The following is a 20,136-nucleotide window of genomic DNA, read 5'->3' on the forward strand; positions in this document are numbered from 1 at the left end:
ACTCAGTTTAGTTCTTTTTATGGGTGAGTAACATTCCATTGTATATATGTGCCACATCCTCTTTATACGTTCATCTGTCGATGGACACTTCGGCTGCTTCCATGTCCTGGCTATTGTAAATAGAGCTGCGATGAACATTGTGTTACATGACTCTTTTTGAATTATGGTTTTCTCAGGGTATATGCTGAGTGGTGGGATGGCTGGGTCGTATGGTAGTTTTATTTTTAGTTTTTTAAGGAACCTCCATACTGTTCTCCATAGTGGCTGTACCAATTCACATTCCCACCAGCAGTGCAAGAGGGTTCCCTTTTCTCCACACGCTCCTCAGCATTTATTGTTTGTAGATTTTTTGATGATGGCCACTCTGACTGGTGTGAGGTGATACCTCATTGTAGTTTTGATTTTCCTTTCTCTAATGATTAGTGATGTTGAGCATCCTTTCATGTGTTTGTTGGCAATCTGTATATCCTCTTTGGAGAAATGTCTATTTAGGTCTTCTGCCAATTTTGGGATTGGGTTGTTTGTTTCTTTGATATTGAGGTGCATGAGCTGCTTGTAAATTTTGGAGATTAATCCTTTGTCAGTTGCTTCATTTGCAAATATTTTCTCCCATTCTGAGGGTTGTCTTTTCGTCTTGTATATGTTTTCCTTTGCTGTGCAGAAGCTTTTAAGTTTCATTAGGTCCTATTTGTTTATTTTTGTTTATATTTCCATTTCTCTAGGAAGTGGGTCACAAAGGATCTTGCTGTGATTTATATTATAGAGTGTTCTGCCTATGTTTTCCTCTAAGAGTTTTATAGTGTCTGGCCTTACATTTAGGTCTTTAATCCATTTTGAGTTTATTTTTGTGTATGGTGTTAGGGAGTGTTCTAATTTCATTCTTTTACATGTACCTGTCCAGTTTTCCCAGCACCACTTATTGAAGGGACTGTCTTTTCTCCACTGTATATTCTTGCCTCCTTTATCAAAAGTAAGCTGACTATATGTGCGTGGGTTTATCTCTGGGCTTTCCATCCTGTTCCATTGATCTATATTTCTGTTTTTATGCCAGTACTATACTGTCTTGATTACTGTAGCTTTCTAGTATAGTCTGTAGTCAGGGAGCCTGATTCCTCCAGTTATGTTTTTCTTTCTCAAAATTGTTTTGGCTATTCGGGGTCTTTTGTGTCTCCATAAAAATTTTAAGATTTTTTTGTTCTAATTCTGTGAAAAATGCCAGTGGTAATTTGATAAGGATTGCATTGAATCTGTAGATTGCTTTGGGTAATAGAGTCATTTTCACAATGTTGATTCTTCCAATCCAAGAACATGGTATATCACTCCATCTATTCGTATCACCTTTAATTTCTTTCATCAGTGTCTTATAATTTTCTGCATACAGGTCTTTTGTCTCCTTAGGTAGGTTTATTCCTAGGTATTCTATTCTTTTTGTTGCAATGGTAAATGGCAATGTTTCCTTAATTTCCTTTTCAGATTTTTCATCATTAGTGTATAGGAATGCCAGAGATTTCTGTGCATTAATTTTGTATCCTGCTACTTTACCAAATTCATTGATTAGCTCTACTAGTTTTCTGGTAGAATCTTTAGGATTCTCTGTGTATTGTATCATGTCATCACAAACAGTGACAGCTTTACTTCTTTTCTGATTTGGATTCCTTTTATATCTTTTTCTTCTCTGATTGCTGTGGCTAAAACTTCCAAAACTATGTTGAATAATAGTGGTGAGAGTGGGCAACCTTGTGTTGTTCCTGATCTTAGTGGAAATGCTTTCAGTTTTTCACCATTGAGTATGATGTTGGCTGTGGATTTGTCATATATGGCCTTTATTATTTTGATGAAAGTTCACTCTATGCCTACTTTCTGGAGGGTTTTTATCATAAATGGGTGTTGAATTTTGTTGAAATGTTTTTCTGCATCTATTGAGATGATCATATGATTTTCTCCTTCAGTTTGTTAATATGGTATATCACATTGATTTATTTGTGTATATTGGAGAGTCCTTGCATTCCTGGGATAAACCCCACTTGATCATGGTGTATGATCCCTTTCATGTGCTGTTGCATTCTGTTTGCTAGCATTTTGTTGAGGATTTTTGCATCTATGTTCATCAGTGATATTGGCCTATAGTTTTCTATTTTTGTGACATCTTTGTCTGGTTTTGGTATCTGGGTGATGGTGGCCTCATAGAATGCATTTGGGAGTGTTCCTCTCTCTTCTATATTTTGGAAGAGTTTGAGAAGGATAGGTGTTAGCTCTTCTCGAAATGTTTGATAGAATTCGCCTGTGAAGCCATGTGGTCCCGGGCTTTTGTTTCATGGAAGAATTTTAATCAGAGCTTCTATTTCAGTGCTTGTGATCGGTCTGTTCATATTTTCTATTTCTTCCTTGTTCAGTCTTGGAAGGTTGTGCTTTTCCAAGAATTTGTTCATTTCTGCCAGGTTGTCCATTATATGGGCATAGAGTTGCTTGTAGTAATCTCTCATGATCCTTTGTATTTCTGCAGTGTCAGTTGTTACTTCTTTTTCATTTCTAATTCTATTGATTTGAGTCTTCTCCCGTTTTTTCTTGATAAGTCTGGCTAATGGTTTATCGGGCTTCCCTGGTGGCTCAGTGGTTGAGAGTCTGCCTACCAATCCAGGGGACACGGGTTCGTGCCCTGGTCTGGGAAGATCCCACATGCCTGGGGAGCGGCTAGGCCCATGAGCCATGGCTTCTGAGCCTGCGCGTCCACAGCTGGTGCTCTGCAATGGGAGAGGCCACAACAGTGAGAGGCCTGAGTACAGCAAAAAAAAAAAAAAAAAAAAAGTTTATCAATTTTGTTTGTCTTCTCAAAGAAGCAGCTTTTAGTTTTAGTGATCTTTGCTGTTGTTTCCTTCATTTCTTTTTCATTTATTTCTGATCTTTATGATTTCTTTCCTTCTGCTAACTTTGGGGTTTTTTGTTGTTGTTGTTGTTCCTCTTTCTGTAATTGCTTTAGGTGTAAGGTTAGGTTGTTTGTTTGAGATTTTTCTTGTTTCTTGAGGTAGGATTGTATTGCTATAAACTTCCCTCTTAGAACTCCTTTTGCTGCATCCCATAGGTTTGGGGTCATCGTGTATTCATTGTCATTTGTCTCTAGGTATTTTTTGATTTCCTCTTTGATTTCTTCCATGATCTCTTGGTTATTAAGTAGTGTATTGTTTAGCTTCCATGTGTTTGTGTTTTTTACAGATTTTTTTCCTGTAATTGAAATCTAGTCTCATAGTGTTGCTGTCACAAAGGATACTTGATACAATTTCAATTTTCTTAACATTACCAAGGCTGGATTTGTGACCCAAGATATGATCTATCCTGGAGAATGTTCCATGAGCACTTGAGAAAAATGTGTATTCTGTTGTTTTTGGATGGAATGTCCTATAAATATCAATTAAGTCCATCTTGTTTAATGTATCTTTTAAAGCTTGTGTTTCCTTATTTATTTTCATTTTGGATGATCTGTCCATTGGTGAAAGTGGGGTTTTGAAGTCCCTTACTATGATTGTGTTAGTTTCCCCTTTTATGACTGTTAGCATTTGCCTTATGTATTGAGGTGCTCCTGTGTTGGGTGCATAAATATTTACAATTGTTATATCTTCTTCTTGGATCAATCCCTTGATCATTATGTAGTTTCCTTCTTTGTCTCTTGTAATAGTCTTTATTTTAAAGTCTATTTTGTCTCATATGAGAATTGCTACTCCAGTTTTCTTTTGATTTCCATTTGCATGGAATATCTTTTTCCATTCCCTCATTTTCAGTCTGTATGTGTCCCTAGGTCTGAAGTGGGTCTCTTGTAGACACCATACGTACAGGCCTTGTTTTTGTAGCCATTTGGCCAGTCTGTATCTTTTGGTTGGATCATGTAATCCATTTATATTTAAGGTAATTATTGATATGTATGTTCCTATTACCATTTTCTGAATTGTTTTGGGTTTGTTATTGTACGTCTTTTTCTTCTCTTGTGTTTCCTGCCTAGAGAAGTTCTTTTAGCATTTGTTGTAAAGCTGGTTTGGTGGTGCTGAATTCTCTTAGCTTTTGCTTGTCTGTAAAGCTTTTGATTTCTCTGTCGAATCTGAATGAGATCCTTGTTGGGTAGAGTAACCTTGGTTGTAGGTTTTTCCCTTTCATCAATTTAAATATGTTCTGCCACTCCCTCCTGGCTTGCAGAGTTTCTACTGAAAGATCAGCTATTAACCTGATTCCCTTGTATGTTATTTATTGCTTTTCCCTTGCTGCTTTTAATATTTTTTCTTTGTATTTAATTTCTGATAGTTTGATTAATATGTGTCTTGGCCTGTTTCTCCTTGGATTTATCCTCTATGGGACTCTCTGCACTTCCTGGATTTGAGTGACTATTTCCTTTCCCATATTAGAGAAAATTCCATCTATAATCTCTTGAAATATTCTCTCAGTCCCTTTCTTTTTCTCTTCTTCTTCTGGGATCCCTATAATTCGAATTTTGGTGTGTTTATTGTTATCCCAGAGGTCTCTGATACTGTCCTCAATTCTTTTCATTCTTTTTTCTTTATTCTGCTCTGCGGTAGTTATTTCCACTATTTTATCTTCCAGGTCACTTATCTGTTCTTCTGGCTCAGTTATTCTGGTATTGATCCCTTCTAGAGAATTTTTAATTTCATTTATTGTGTTGTTCATCACTGTTTGTTTGCCCTTTATTTCTTCCAGGTCCTTGTTAAATGTTTCTCGTATTTTCTCCATTCTATTTCCAAGATTTTGGATCATTTTTACTATCATTACTCTGAATTCTTTTTCAGGTAGACTGCCTACTTCCTTGTCCTTTGTTTGGTCTGATGGGTTTTACTTTGCTCCTTCATCTGCCGCGTATTTCTCTGTCTTCTTATTTTGCTTAACTTACTGTGTTTGGGGTCTCCTTTTCGCAGGCTGCACTTTTTTAATTCCTGTTGTTTTTGGTGTCTGCCTCCAGTGGGTAAGATTGGTCAGTGGGTTGTGTAGTCTTCCTGGTGGAGGGGACTGGTGCTTGTGTTCTGGTGGATGAGGCTGGATCTTGTCTTTCTGGTGGGCAGGACAGCATCTGGTGTGTTTTCTGGAGTGTCTGTGAACTTATTATGATTTTAGGCAGCCTTTCTGCTAATGGGTGGGGTGGTGTTCCTGTCTTGCTAGTTGTTTGGCATGGGGTGCCAAGCACTGGAGCTTGCTGGTTGTTGAGTGGAGTTGGGTCTTAGTGTTGTGATGGCGATCTCTGGGAGAGCTCTCACCGATTGATATGTTGTGGGGCCAGGCAGTCTCTGGTGGACCAGTGTCCTGAACTCAGCTCTCCCATCTCAGAGGCTCAGGCCTCATGCCAGGCTGGAGCACCAAGACCCTGTCAGCCACATGGCTGGAGGATGAGCAATCAGAAATGAATCAGGTTTCTGGCCCTTGGTTGGTGGCCAGCTCGGGAATGGGGCTCCACAGCTCTGCCTCAGCAGTTGGTGTAGCCGCCCCATGAGCTTCAGTGTGTAGGTTCTGGAAGGAGAGACTGTAGTTTTTAGAGACTTTGAAAACTTTTGGATGATATGACTTTGTAGAGATGAGGGTGTCAATGTAAATATTTACCATTTTCCTGCCTCTCTGCCCTTTTTTGTAAAACAGTATTCCTAGTCAGTAAGAAAGAAGGTGGCAGGGGAGGCTGATTGATTTTCAGAAACAAAGAAATGGCTTATTTAAAGTGACCATTAAAGTTAGGATTTCAATAATGCATTTTAAAATTACAGGGTTGAAGCTAGGCCCTAACATGTAAAGAGAACTATAGCAGTAATTTTACAAATGTCATGTGAATGAAGGAATCAGTGGAGCACAGATGCTCAGTGACCTGAATGTAGGGCTTGTATTCATATTTGCAAACCTGGGTATAATATAAATGTCTCTACTGAGGCAGTGTGACTATGCATTTATTTATCCTGATGGTAGAATAAGCATATTTAAAATTTTAAAGGCCTATATAAATGTATGAGAATTTTGATCAAAGAAACTTTGCTTATACACCATGAATCTTTGTGCCTACTTCCTAGCTTAATGCTCTTTTTCTTTGGCAGTAGAAGCATTACATATGGAAATATCACTGTTTCACTTTGTAAATATCCACTGTCAATAAGAATAGTTTTAAAAAGATTTACTCTTACCGTGGAGGAGAGAGTTTATATCACATACTGGAAAATTACATTAAGGAAACACAGGCCATACAGTTTAGACTCTGGAAAACAGATGTCAGATACAGGTATATTTGGTTGGAAGTAGCAGAGTTAACTTAGGCAAAAGAAAGCATTCATTGTAAGGATCCCAAGGTATCTCTTGGAATTCAGGGACATCCAAGCTGCCAGATTTCAAGGAAGCCTACCTCCGAAATCTGCTCAGTTATCTTAGAAAAGGATGCTGCTAGTCCCAAGAGAGCAGGTGAGAGTGTAGGTGATTCAGTGTGGAGCCACCAAATTTACTAGGAAAACATTAACTCTGATGAACAAATAAACCACGAACACAAGACTCCTGGGTTTGAGTCCATTCTGATTCTTTCTGCATGAAGACCATCCGAAAAAAAATTCATTGTTTTTTTGAAAATGAAAAGAATTTAAAAATAAATAAATAAAAGAAAGTCACATACTTTTTTTTTTTTTTTTTGCGGTACGCCGGCCTCTCACTGTTGTGGCCTCTCCTGTCACGGAGCACAGGCTCCGGTCAAGCAGGCTCAGCGGCCATGGCTCACGGGCCCAGCTGCTCTGCGGCATGTGAGATCTTCCCGGACCGGGGCACGAACCCGTGTCCCCTGCATCTGCAGGCAGACTCTCAACCACTGCGCCACCAGGGAAGCCCTCACATACTTTTTAATTTCCCCAAACAAACTTATTTATTTTTCCTCTGAAGAACATTTTGCTTAAAATAAAATTTTATTACCTATGCATGGCATCCTATAGCAAGGACTATCAAATCATGAAGTTCAATTATTATTATTATTTTTACCGTTGTGGCCTATTGTAGTAGGAGCATATTCACACATTTTAATGAAAACAGCTCACCCTCAGGGTTTCTCATATCTACATGGCCTCCAATAAAATGAGAAATTGTAGTTAGGTAGGGATTTCTGATTGTAAAGGCAAAAGAGTTAACTCCAAATTCTAAACAGAAAAAATAAAGTGAATTTTTAGGCTAAATGATTTGATTGCTTTGCCTTGTCTCTATTGATCTAGTTTGCTTCTTGCGGACATAACCTCTGCTCTTTGCTGCGAAAGGGCTGCTTCCCTGGTTCTCCAGGCTTACATATTCAGATTGAAAAATTACATACCTCCCTAGGCACTCCTTTTTAGAGTTCTCTATTTTTAAAACTGTTTCTTTAGAACTTCCTGAAAAAGAGCTCTAATTTGTGATTTTCGTGATGAATCAGGAGAATTTGTGAATTTCCACTTGTCCATTCAACAATTTTTTTGACAGCTTACTAGGTCCTAGGCACAGTTCTAAATACTTGGAATATATCAGTGATAAAATGAACAAAAATAGTTCCCCTCGAGGAGCTTACATTCTAGTGGGGGAAGACAAACAAATAATAAACATAATAAATAGTAAGTTACATGTTATATTATAAGGTGATAAGTGCTATGGGAAGAAAAATGGAGCAAGGTAAAGAGGATTGGGAGTGTTTTGGGTGGAGGGAAGGGTTTAGGTTTCAATTTAAAGCAGGGTGGTTTGTGTGGAGCTCACTGAGCAAGTGACTTTTGGAGTGAAGACTTGAAGTTGCAAAGTTAGCTCTCCTGATGGAAGAGAGCTTGCAGGTGCCGAGGACAGCCAGTGCAAAGGCCTCAAAGGGGGGCATCCTGGTGTGTGCATGGGCAGGAAGGAGGCCAGTGTGGCTGGAGGGGAGAGAGGCAGAGTGGAGGTCAGAGAAAGGAGGGCGACTAAAATCAGATCCTCTGGGCCATGTAGAACGTCATGAGTTGAACTGTGTCCTCCAAATTCATATATTGAAGTCCTAACTCCAGTACCTGAGAATGTGACCTTATTTGGAAATAGGACCATTGCAAGTATAAAAACTTAAGATGAGGTCATACTGGGGTTAGAGTGGGCCCCTAACCCAATATGACTGGTGTCCTATGGAGGGGAAATTTGGAGACAGACACACAGGGAGAACACCACTTGAAGATGGAGGTACAGACTGGGTTGATGCTTCTGTAAGTCAAGAGACGCCAAAGATTACTGCAAACCACCAGAAGCTAGGGGAGGTAGAAAGATCCTCCCTTACACCCTCAGAAGGAGCCAACCCTGCTGACACCTTGTTCCTGGACTTCCAGCCTCCAGAACTCCAAGGCATTGAATTTCTGTGTTTAAGCCACCCATTTGGGGTGGTACTTCGTTATTACAGCCCTAGAAAACTAATACATAAGACATTGGAAGGACTTTGGCTTTTACTCTGAGTGAGAGGAGAGGCATTGCAGTGTTTTGAGCAAAGGGAGGGCATGGTCTGACTTACATTTTAAAAGGATTCTTCTGGGTACCCTGTTGGGGAAGAGACCATGGAAGAAGCAAAGTGAAGTCCTATATGTAGGCCAGAGATGATGGTGGCTCAGACAAGGGTGGTGGCAGTGGATGGTGAAAAGCGGTTGATTCTGCATCTGTTTTGGAAGTACAGTTAATAGATTAGATGTGTGGTATGTGAGAAAGAAGTCATGAAGAATGACTGCAAGGTTTTGGACTTAAAATACTGGAAGTTTAAGTTTCCATTCCCTGAGAAGAGGAAGGATGTGATTGGGGTAGGTTTTGTTTGCTTTTGGCGGGGAGAGGTCAGAGTTTTATTTTTGGACATGAGAAGTATGAGATTTGTAATAGATAGCCAAGTGAACATGTTAGCAAGTAGTAGCACAAAATGTATTTATGTCTCTTTAATCCTCCTGAAAAACGCTAACGGAGATAAAATTCATTAAAATGTAGGAAAGTCAAACGTGGAGATGTAATGCTGACTAATTGAACGACAGCTGTTTAGGGGATTAAATGGACACCATACCAATAAGGAATTACATACAAAGTAGATACACACAAGGTGGCTGCAACTCTGCAAGTTAGATTTTAATTAGACATTTTACCAAAAAACACTTCTGTTCTCAATGCCTATCTGCTTCTTTACAGAACATGCACGTGTTATGCTGTATGTATATTGAAGAAATCTAGTGAGAGAAGTTAGTCATAAGAAGATAACTGTCATGCTGTTTCTTTACCATGATAGAGAACGTTTCCTAGGGTGGTACCTTTCTATCTTTCTATGTATTTTGTATCGTAGACTGGCTTACGTCTCTGTTCAGCTACAGTTAATTAGGCTGACCATTTTTATTTAATGCTCTTTCTCTCCTGCAAAATCAATATCCATGACCATTAGACTCCAAGTTATTTTCCCGAGACATTTTAGAGTCCATTAGCATGCAAATGAAAAGACGTGATCCCAGGCCGGATATTTTAAGAATTAAGGGGTCCTTTAAAACAATTTTTTATTTTGATTTTTTAGACACAGTAACGTTCAAGACAAGCTCCAAGTGTTAGGAGCACTTCTACTGGGTGTTTCGAGAGCTGTTTCCTTATGGGTGACGGCAGGGAAAACAGCAGTTGGGAGGTAAATGGGGAGCTGGTGGCCCTAGGAGCGTTTAAAGTGGCAGGCAGCCGGCTGGGGCGGAGGCTGCAGGGTGTGGGCATGGGGAAGCTGTGAGGAGGAGGAGGCTGAGGTACTAGAGAATGTTCTGGAAGGCAGAAGAAGCAAGCAAGAAACTGGGAAACAAAGGCTGAGGGAATGCTTTTGCATAGTTAGTGCCCACGTTGCTGAAAGTGGGGTTCAGCTGCTCACAACTCAAAAGCCAATACTCGGGAGGCAAGGTTGGTGGAGAGGAAAGTTTGCTTTATTTTGGAGGCTGGCAACTGGGGGAGAGGAGGGCAGACTCATGTCTAAAAGCCAGCTCTCCCCCTTCCCACCAAATCAGTAGGTAAGAGCTTTTATAGACGGAGGGAGGGGGCTGCATGTAGAAACAGCCCAGTCAGCTCTGACACTCATCTTGATATTGGTCATGCGGTGGTCTGACCAGCGCCATCTTGATTGTTTTAAGTACAGTTAGTCTTTAGTTCCAGGGTCGGTTCGTTTCCATTGTTTTGGCCAGTTTTCGGAATCGTGGCAGCTTATGTCATGGCTACAGTCTGGTCATCATGTAGTTAACTTCTTCCATCTGGTGGGAGTTTCGGTATCTGCAACAGCTCACAGGATAGGGCTTGGAGTATTGTCTATAACCCTTGAGGAGGAACTAAACGTCCTTGACTTTGCTTCATGACTACACTATTACTATTTGGTCTTGTTGGACTGCTTTCCTTTGTTTCCGCATTTTCTCACTTCTCTGATTAAACTTATTCTTTGGCTAGTTTTTCTACAGACAAAAGGCAGGCGGAGGACATGGGGGGCAAGGACCACAGGGTCCTGCTCCGTTTCAGCCGTCCACTGTAGTGTGGTTGAGATTCAGTTTGATTCGTTGGCCTACAAATGATATGAGGAAGATTATTTCGTGATTAAGATGAATAAGGGAAACGTTGTTTAAGCACCACTTGTCTGCTACGCAGTGTTCTGGGGGTTAGGAGCTGATATCCTTGGGCACATCGTTTAGCCCACTTCGGCGAGTTCGTGAATTTGATTCTCAGAGGGGTATCTGTGTGCAGTGGGCTGACCAATCACGCCTCTGAGTTGGAGATAAACAGTGGTGGGTTCCCTGGGCACCAAAGACCATTTTGCTGGGAAGTGTGGGTGACAGCCTGGTGACGTTTCTTCCTCCTGAGCTCACATACCTCTCTACTTCACTGCATGTCCCCAGATTTCCTCCTTTTTGAATTTCTATAGGAAGCGCCTTCCTTGCAGAACAAATAGTGAGCTAGAACATAACTAGCAATCAAAGGGAAGCAGAATGTAACGTGACAGCAAGAAATAGTCGAGGACAGACCACAGAGGTAGCTGAGGACCTTATCATGGAAGACAGGAGAGCATAGATCAAATACATTTTAGAACCAAAAAGAAAAATATGAATCAGACCTTACTGAAGACTGTGTCGGTTGCTTTTCCTTGATAAGAAGTGTTATAAGAGCTGACACCTACTGAGCGCTACTTGTCAGGCATTGTCCTAAGCATTTAAAACCATTCATTTATCTGACCCTTACAAAAATCCTCTAAATTAGATAATCTTTTAGTTTTATGTATGGGGAAACAGAGGCACAGAGGAGTTAATTAACTCACCCGAGATCACTCAGCCTGGAAGTAGGACTTGTGATATGAACGGAGGGAATATAGTCTCAGAACCGATGCCCTTGACCTTAGTTCCACCATTTATCATCTAGTTTTTCTTCCTGTTTACTTTGTTTGCTCTTTCTTTCCTGCTAAATTACACCTCTTGAAGGCCAAGAGTCATGTGGACCAGGTGCCAGCATCCGGAGCGGCACTTACGCACAGTGATGTACGTTTTGTGCCATCTGCTTGGCTGATTGATGTTCTCTGGGGTTTTATTTGTCACAAGGCTGCTGTGAGGATGCAACCTGAGTATCACTAAAGAGAAATCTGGGGCTAATAAGGGAAAGCTTTGCAAACAACAATATCAACTATCCTGCAGCGAGTAGCAACCTTTGTAGCATTTGTGGTATATTTTGTCAGCTTTGGTGTATGGTTTCAGGATTGATAAAAGAGGTCCTTTGATGGAAGATGTGGCTTCGTATATGGGTCGCATTTCACATCTGACTTTCAGAACATGAACGAATGTTGACAGTCATAGCTAGAAATAAATAATAGTGATGCTTTCATCTAAACTTCATCTCCATTTAAATATTTTCTTGAATAAAATTTTCAAAGAATTTAAATGTATAGAAGCAAAATTCTTCTGAGGTTTATCTGGGTAGAGGGGTTTAGAGGATGCTAACACGAAAGAGAGATGCTAAAAATGAAGATGAGTGGATAGTTTGGGCAAATAGTTACATTTTATGTCCCTGAAAGGTCCAGTTGAGCTGCAGCCACAGTGAGATGATTCGCAAGGATATGGAAGTAATTAAAACGAGTATCAATGTGCAAATCGCTCAGATGATCGTGGTTCCACAGTTGAAGTTGTAGCAAATGTGAGAAAAATGTTGGTGATTTCTGTATTTTAAGAACCCAGGGCATTCTGATCATGAAAACCTTATCTTGATAGCTGTAGGGACTATATTCTCACAGCAATATCATATATAATTTTGAATCCCATGGGAGGAATAATAGCACCGTTATAAGCAAAGGGAAAAATAGGATCTCGGTGAGGATGAATGCTGTATTCCATTCCACCTGGTTAACCAAGGACAGCAGTAGGTCTAGGCAGTTAGACTCCAGCCAACCTCCCAGGTGCTCTGTGCTCGGAAGGGCCATCAGATGGTGGCTGTACCTATCAGAAAGATTTCTTCCCTCCTTTCCCCTCAAGGTGGTTTCTGAGACACATCCAAAGGAGCCCTAGTTCCTGAATAGGGATTGAAAAGCCCGAGAATGTAGTTTGAAGCAAGGTTATATGCAGACAACTTTCAAACCAACAACCTCACTAAAGACGATCAAGGAATCTACTTTAAAATCATGGAGAAGTTTTTGACTTGATTCCTACCTAGGAGACTTGCAACTTTACCGAGCTTTTCTATTATTAATCCCCAAGACTTCTGAAACTGATTTTCGACTTGGTAACTATGTTGTATACATGTAACTTTGCTTTAAACTACATACCCACATAAGGAGAAAGTCACGAGAAAAGGGTGAGAGATGCCTGAATATAGTTGAATTAAGGAAAAAAGTGGAAGAAATTTTGGATCATGGAAAGTGGGAGAGAATGACTAGGTGATGGGACATACAGCTTATGAAGATACTTGAATGCTGTATGATGGCATTTAGAATTTAGACTTGGTAATTATTCTGCTGGTCCAGGCTTGTTTTCTCTTCATTGTTAATAGTATTAATTGAATATATGACTAATACTGGCTTTTTTACCCTTTGAAATGAGGACATATAGATTAGCGAAGCCTATTTTTTTAAAATATATTACATTCAACAATGAATAAATCAGCCTGTGGATATTTACTAATTTCGATAAACATTGAAAGTAAGTCCACAGCAGCAGTACAAGCACTGTGTCAGATTTGGTTCAGCTGGCACACAGGTACGCTGGTGAGTGCGTCATATTCATACACAGAGTCATCCCACACCGCCTACCTGCGCGGCTCCCATCCTTGTGGCCAACTTCGCGTCTTTCCCAGCTCCTGCCTTGGACTAGCTCCTAATTCCGATGGCCCATTGGTTGTGCCTGCCTCCGTCGTCTTGGCTTCTGGACAGCTAGATTGTCACGTGGGCCATAGATGACCCTTTCATTTGGCAAGCCCTGTACTTCTGCTTCTTCCCAATGGGCATGTCAGATAGCTGCTGCTGGATTCAACTCAGTTTCAATGTTCTGATAAAACTTACACTTAGGGCTTCCCTGGTGGTGCAGGGGTTGGGAGTCCGCCTGCCGATGCAGGGGACACGGGTTCGTGCCCCGGTCTGGGAAGATCCCACATACCGCGGAGCGGCTGGGCCCGTGAGCCATGGCCACTGAGCCTGTGCGTCCGGAGCCTGTGCTCCGCAACGGGAGAGGCCACAACAGTGAGATGCCCGCAGACTTACACTTAGCCAAAGATCACTGAAAAGTGGAATATGGGCAGACAGGAGGATTCGTGTGTAGGGGGCCAAAACCAACTTTCAGGACTTCAAGATAAGGACATAATAACCACTCCAGATCAAGTGTGGGTATGTGTGTTTGTTCAAAATATCAGGAATCAGGCCAAAGCTAAAATATTAGGAGCTCCATAAAACACACAAAGCTGGAGTTCCTGGCCGACTTGCCACCTTAAGAATATATGAACCTTGGAGGATCTTCCTCACCTTCATCTATGCTAAATGCTGCCTTTCCTTCCTGGCATACTTTCCCTGGCTGACACTGCACAGCTGCTTTTTCCCCGTTTATGAATTCCACTCACTCAGCTTCCCAGTAGGGCAGAGGGATAGCCACAAGATTAACTAACAGTGGCCCATGGGGAGCAGCTGTGGAGGTTCTGTGGCTGTTCAACCGATGTCTGGAGCCATCTTTCAGTTTAAATTCCAGTAGGGGCATCAGGCATCACCGCTTGGGGAAGTGTTAAAACTAACTTTTAGTATTTTACGTTTTCAAATTGGCATCCGTCAAAGCTTTATGCCATGCCCCACAGGAGTTGGTAAGAGCTGGCCTGTGCGATGTGTGCTATGGAGTGGCCTTTCCTTTCTACAGTCATCACTGCTATGCAAGCAATTACCAGAAATTAGGGGTTAGGTGGTTTCTGGAGTGAGAGAAATGTTGGCCTCCTCTGTATGTCTATGTGCTGATAACCGAGGCACAAGGACAAAGGAAAACCACCGTCCAAAACTACCCATCCCAGCATCCTGAAAACACTTAGGGCTGATTTCTTTTGCATTAGGCATATTTCTCCATTAAAATACAAGTGAAACTTGAAGTACAATACATTCAGTATAAAATCATTCATTAGGTCCTTTCCTCGAGTACAAAGGATGGGAAGAACCACTCTTAATTTGTAGGTCAAATTCTATGAATGGATTACATTTTAGCACACTTTACCAATTATAAAACTTCTTACAGTCTTGGACCCTGGATGAGAAGCTAACACAGTCATTTGTATAACAGGTTACAGCCACACTCCCCCCTTCTCTTACTGAATTAATGATGCCAGTTTACAAAACGTATACAACTTTAATGGACAGAAAGCACTAATATAGAGAGGGAAACGTCCTGGAAATATCTTGTAGAAAACAACAAAAAAATGGCATTTTATACCAAAACTATTCAGTGACAGAAACTAGAATGAGGATATAGCTGAGAAAATGACCCCCAAAAAGTGATGAACAGAGAAAATAGCGAAAAGAATGGATATATTAGATATTTGTGAGTCCCTTAAATGGAGATTACAGCTCATAGATAGGTAAAAAAGTAGAACAGACTATCCTATCCCAACACCCTGAGGGAGTTTGTAATTGAGTGTTCACAGAAGCAAAAGAATGGGAGCTGTTCTCATAGTAAAGCAGCAAATGCTGAAACATTAGCCCAGAATCTGTGATTTGGGAGTTTGGGCTCTACCTTAAGAAATCGGGAGGCTCAAGAGGGAGGGGACATGGAGATATATGTATACATATAACTGATTCACTTTGTTTTACAGCAGAAACTAACACAACATTGTAAAGCAATTATACTACAACAAAGATTAAAAAAAACATTTCTTACGTACATTGCCTTATTGGCTTCTCTGCACAATTATTTGTGACAAATGGGGCAGGATTTATTATTTAAATTTTACAGGTGATTTACCCCTGTATTAGGAAAGCTCAGTTCAGCCTACCTCCTGTGTAGAGAAAAACCCAGTTCTTCCCTCCTATATCTTTCTTATGTCTTTTCTTTACCTTCACAAGAAAACACCTGACTCTGACACTTCTGGTCATCAAATGTGTTTTTCTCACACCAACCATTTTTCTGCAATACCAGCTGGGTGTCCTACAATTTAATTCAATTTTAACACTATCTACCTGGAGATAGTGTCAGATCTCCCAGAAGACTGCTCCCACCCTACTTCAGATGCCAATTGCAAGTAGTAGGTCTCCAGATTACTAAGAACTTCTGTCCAACTTACCTACAAATTGGAGGTTCCCATGACCTGCTCCTCTGGTTTGATCAGTTTGCTATAACGACTAACAGAACTCAGGGAAACACTTACCTTTACCAGTTTATTAAAGGATATGATGAAAGATATAGATGGAGATGCACATGCCAAGGTCTGGGAGGGTCCAGATCACAGGAGCTTCCGTCCCTGTGGAGCTGGGGTGCATCACTCTCCTGGTCTGAATGTGTTCACCAGTCTGGAAGTTGCTTAATGCCCCTGCTGTTGGGATATTATGGAGAATTTCTCACATAAGCATAATCAGTTATTAACTCCATTTCTAGTCCCCCCTCCCTTCTCTGGAGTATCCGGGATGGGGCTGAAAATTCCAAGCTTCTAATCATGGCTTGGTCTTCCTGATGACCAGCCCCCCTCCATCCAGGAGCCCCTCCAGGGTCACTCAGCAGAACAAAGGATGCTCCTATAACTTTGGAAATTACAAGGGTTTTGGGAGTTCTGTGCCAGGAACCGGGAACAGAGACCAATATACATTTTCTATTATCTCACAATCCTAAATCACTGAGTGAGGACAAGGGAGAGACAAGATTCAACTCTAGGTCTTCTGACCCCAGAGCTTTCATTTTCTCTCTTTATCTTATATGACAATTTGAGTTGGGGTAAGAAAGGAGAGGTCCAGAGCAAAGAAAAGTGTGTGTGTGGCTCACGGAGGCAGGGCCAGGGCCATGGGAAAGAGGTCTACAGGTCGCTGGGAGCTGATTAGAGGGCAATGGGCCTAGTGGGAAGGAAGACGCAAGGGCGTAGAGAATGAAATCACTTGTGTGTCCAGCAGTGGTGAACCAAATGTCCAGGGAGATCCCTTCTTGTGCATAACAACTGAAGATTCTTGATAAGATATATATATATATATATATATATATATATATATATATATATACATATATATTTTTTTTTTTTTGTGGTACGCAGGCCTCTCACTGCTGTGGCCTCTCCCGTTGCGGAGCACAGGCTCCAGACGCGCAGGCTCAGCGGCCGTGGCTCACGGGCCCAGCCGCTCCACGGCATATGGGATCCTCCCGGACCGGGGCACGAACCCGCGTCCCCTGCATCGGCAGGCGGGCTCTCAACCACTGCGCCACCAGGGAAGCCCCTTGATAAGATATTTTTAAAACAGGACTTTAAGTGCGTGAAAGTATTGTATATACATAGGGGGAGGGGCCGAGTGGGGAGCTGGGGCGGGAGGCCAGAAATGAAGGGGAAATATTAATCCGGAGAAGTAAGTAGTACTGACACCAGCATGTTTCCTGGGGAAAATTGCTGATCCCTAATAGCTGGGATGCTGGGTCTGAAAGGGTGAGTGTCCTGGAGACAGGTAATCATGCCTGGGAACTGAACAGATGCAAAGTTAGATTAGAGACCTGCATACAAGGCAGAGGCCACCAAAGGATGACGCTTCGTGGGTGAATAAGAAAAAAAAAAAATGCTTTGCGGAGGCAGTAGGAAAAATAATTTCCCTTGATTCCTGATGTAAATTGATTTTCACGTGAGTTTGAAGCTAAAGGTCACAGTATCTGTGGTCAGAAACCAAAGCTCAGGATTAACAGTGATCCAGATTGATAGGCTTCAGGTGCTTGACAGAAGCAAATTAGAAGCTTTTCCAAAGAAACATGCTTTCAAACTGGGCAGATTGCAAACAGCTCCCGCCAACTGAGCTCCAAGAAATAGGCTCACAATTAAAAGTCTCTAACAAGTGAGGAGATGAGCTGCCATTACTAAGAACGGAAATGTACTGCAAATAAGCAATAGAATAAAACAGAATAAGACCAGCAAGGGTGGTTGATATTGAAATTTTTAGAAAGAAATTAAAAAAATATATGCTTTATATCATTAAAGAAATGAGGTATTGAAAGCATGTGGAAAAACCAGAAGATTATCAAAAGTGATGAAAAATATTAAAAAGAGAACTAAGAACTTCACATTAAAAAGTTACAGTAATTGAAATTAGAAACTTAAGGTATGTGACAAAGCTGGAAAGGAATTTGTGAGATAAGTTATATGAACCCGTGGGGATGTATGTTAAAAACAAAGTATTGGCTGAAAAGTAAGTTATTAAAGATATGTAGAGAATGAGAACATTCATATCAATATATTAATATGGATCCATAGGGACTCATAACTCATTTTGTGAATTCCTATTCAGCTTTATCACATACCTTAAGTTTACATGTAAATAAACTCATATAGATATATATAGAGAGAGAGGTAACAGTGACTAGGAAAAGAACAGTCAACACAAAATTTATGATATATGGATATGTCGTTACATCTTGAACTTGGGAAGTATCAAATACTGGACTTTGAAGGTATTGGTTGTATTCTGTTTCAGGATCTCAGTGGGAGGTAAATAGGTCTATTATTTTTTATTGAGACATCATTTACATAAACATATTAGTTTAGGTGTATAACGTAATGATTCAATATTTGTACATATTGCAGAATGATCACCACAATGTCTGGTTATCATCCATCACCACACGTGATTACAATTTTTTTTGTGTGATGAGAACTTTTAAGATCTACTCTCCTAGCAACTTTTAAATATACAACCCAGAATTATTAACTGTAGTCACCATGCTGTACATTACATCCCCAAGACTCGTTTATTTTATAATTGCAAACTTGTGCCTTTTAAAAAAAATTTATTTATTTTATTTATTTGTTTTTGGCTGCTTTGGTTCTTCATTGCTGTGCGCAGCTTTCTCTAGTTGCGGCGAGCGGGAGCTACTCTTCGGTGCGGTGCGTGGTTTCTCATTGCGGTGGCTTCTCTTGTTGCGGAGCACGGGCTCTAGGCCCACGGGCTTCAGTAGTTGTGGCACACGGGCTCAGTAGTTTTGGCTCGTGGGCTCTAGAGCGCAGGCTCAGTAGATGTGGTGCATGGGCTTGCTCTGCAGCATGTGGGACCTTCCCGGGCCAGGGCTCAAACCCGTGTCCCCTGCATTGGCAGGCAGATTCTTAACCACTGCGCCACCAGGGAAGCCCCAAGTTTGTGCCTTTTTAACTACCTTCACCCATTTTGCCCACCCCCAACCTCTGCCAACCACTAATCTATTCTCTGTATCTATGAGTCCATTTTTTAAAAACAATTCCATATGTAAGTGAGATCATACGGTACTTATCTTTCTCTGTCTGACTTATTTCACCTAGCATAATGTCTTCACGTTCCATCCATGTTGTCAAAAATGGCAGGATTTTCGTCTTTTTTAGGGCTGAATAATAAGCCATTGTGTGTGTGTGTGTGTGTGTGTGTGTATGCCATATATATATATTTTTTATCCATTCACCCATCAATAGATACTTAATTGGTTTCCATGTCTTGGCTATTGTAAATAATGCTGCAGTGACCATGGTGGTGCAGGTATCTTTTGGAATTAGTACTTATCCTAAGAAAAAGAAAACACTCAGAAGTGAAATTTCTGGATCATATTATAGTTCTATTTTTAATCTTTTTTGAGAAACTGCCATACTGTTTTTGATAGTGGCTATACCAATTTACATTTCTGTCAACAATGCATGAGGGTTCCCTTTTTTCCTTGTCAAGACTTGTTATTCTTTTCTTTTTGATAGTAGCCATTCTGTGGTTTTGATTTTCATTTCCCTGATGATTGGAGATGTTGAGCACCTTTTCATATACCTGTTGGCCATCTGTGTGTCTTCTTTTGAAAAATGTTTACTCAGGTCTTCTGCCCATTTTTTAATCATATTGTTTTTGGGTTTGTTTGGGTTTTTTTTGCTATTGAGTTATATGAATTCTTTCTGTATTTTTGATATTAACTGTTTTTCAGATACACAGTTTGTAAACATTTTCTACCATTTGGTAGGTTGCCTTTTCATTTTGCTCATGGTGTCCTTTGCTGTTCTGAAGCTTTTTACTTTGATGTGGTCCCACTTGGTTTCTTTGCTTTCAGTGTTAAATCCAAAAAATCATCTCTAAGACTGATGTCAGGGAGCTTATCACCTGTGTTTCTAGGAGTTTTATGGTTTCAGGTCCTATGTTCAAGTCTTTGATCCATTTTGAGTTAATTTTTTTTATGTGGTGTGAGATAGGGGTCTGATTTCATTCTTTTGCCCAGTGTCATACTGTTTTGATTACTGTAGCTTTTAATATAGTTTAAAAGCAGGGGGGCATGATGTCTTCAGCTTTGTTCTTCTTTCTCAAGATAGCTTTCACTATTTGGGGTCTTTCGTGGTTCCATACAAGGTTTAGGGTTGTTTGTTCTATTTCTGTGAAAAATGCCATTGGAATTTTTACTGGGATTGCATTGACTCTGTAGATTGCTTTGGGTAGTATGGACATTTTAACATTATTAATTCTTCCAATCCATGAGCATGGAATATTTTTCCATTTACTTGTGT

This window comes from Delphinapterus leucas, chromosome 18, assembly GCF_059928025.1.
Source record: "Delphinapterus leucas isolate spDelLeu-1000000601 "Yukka" chromosome 18, BTC_Dleu_Yukka2, whole genome shotgun sequence".
Classification (NCBI taxonomy): Eukaryota; Metazoa; Chordata; class Mammalia; order Artiodactyla; family Monodontidae; genus Delphinapterus; species Delphinapterus leucas.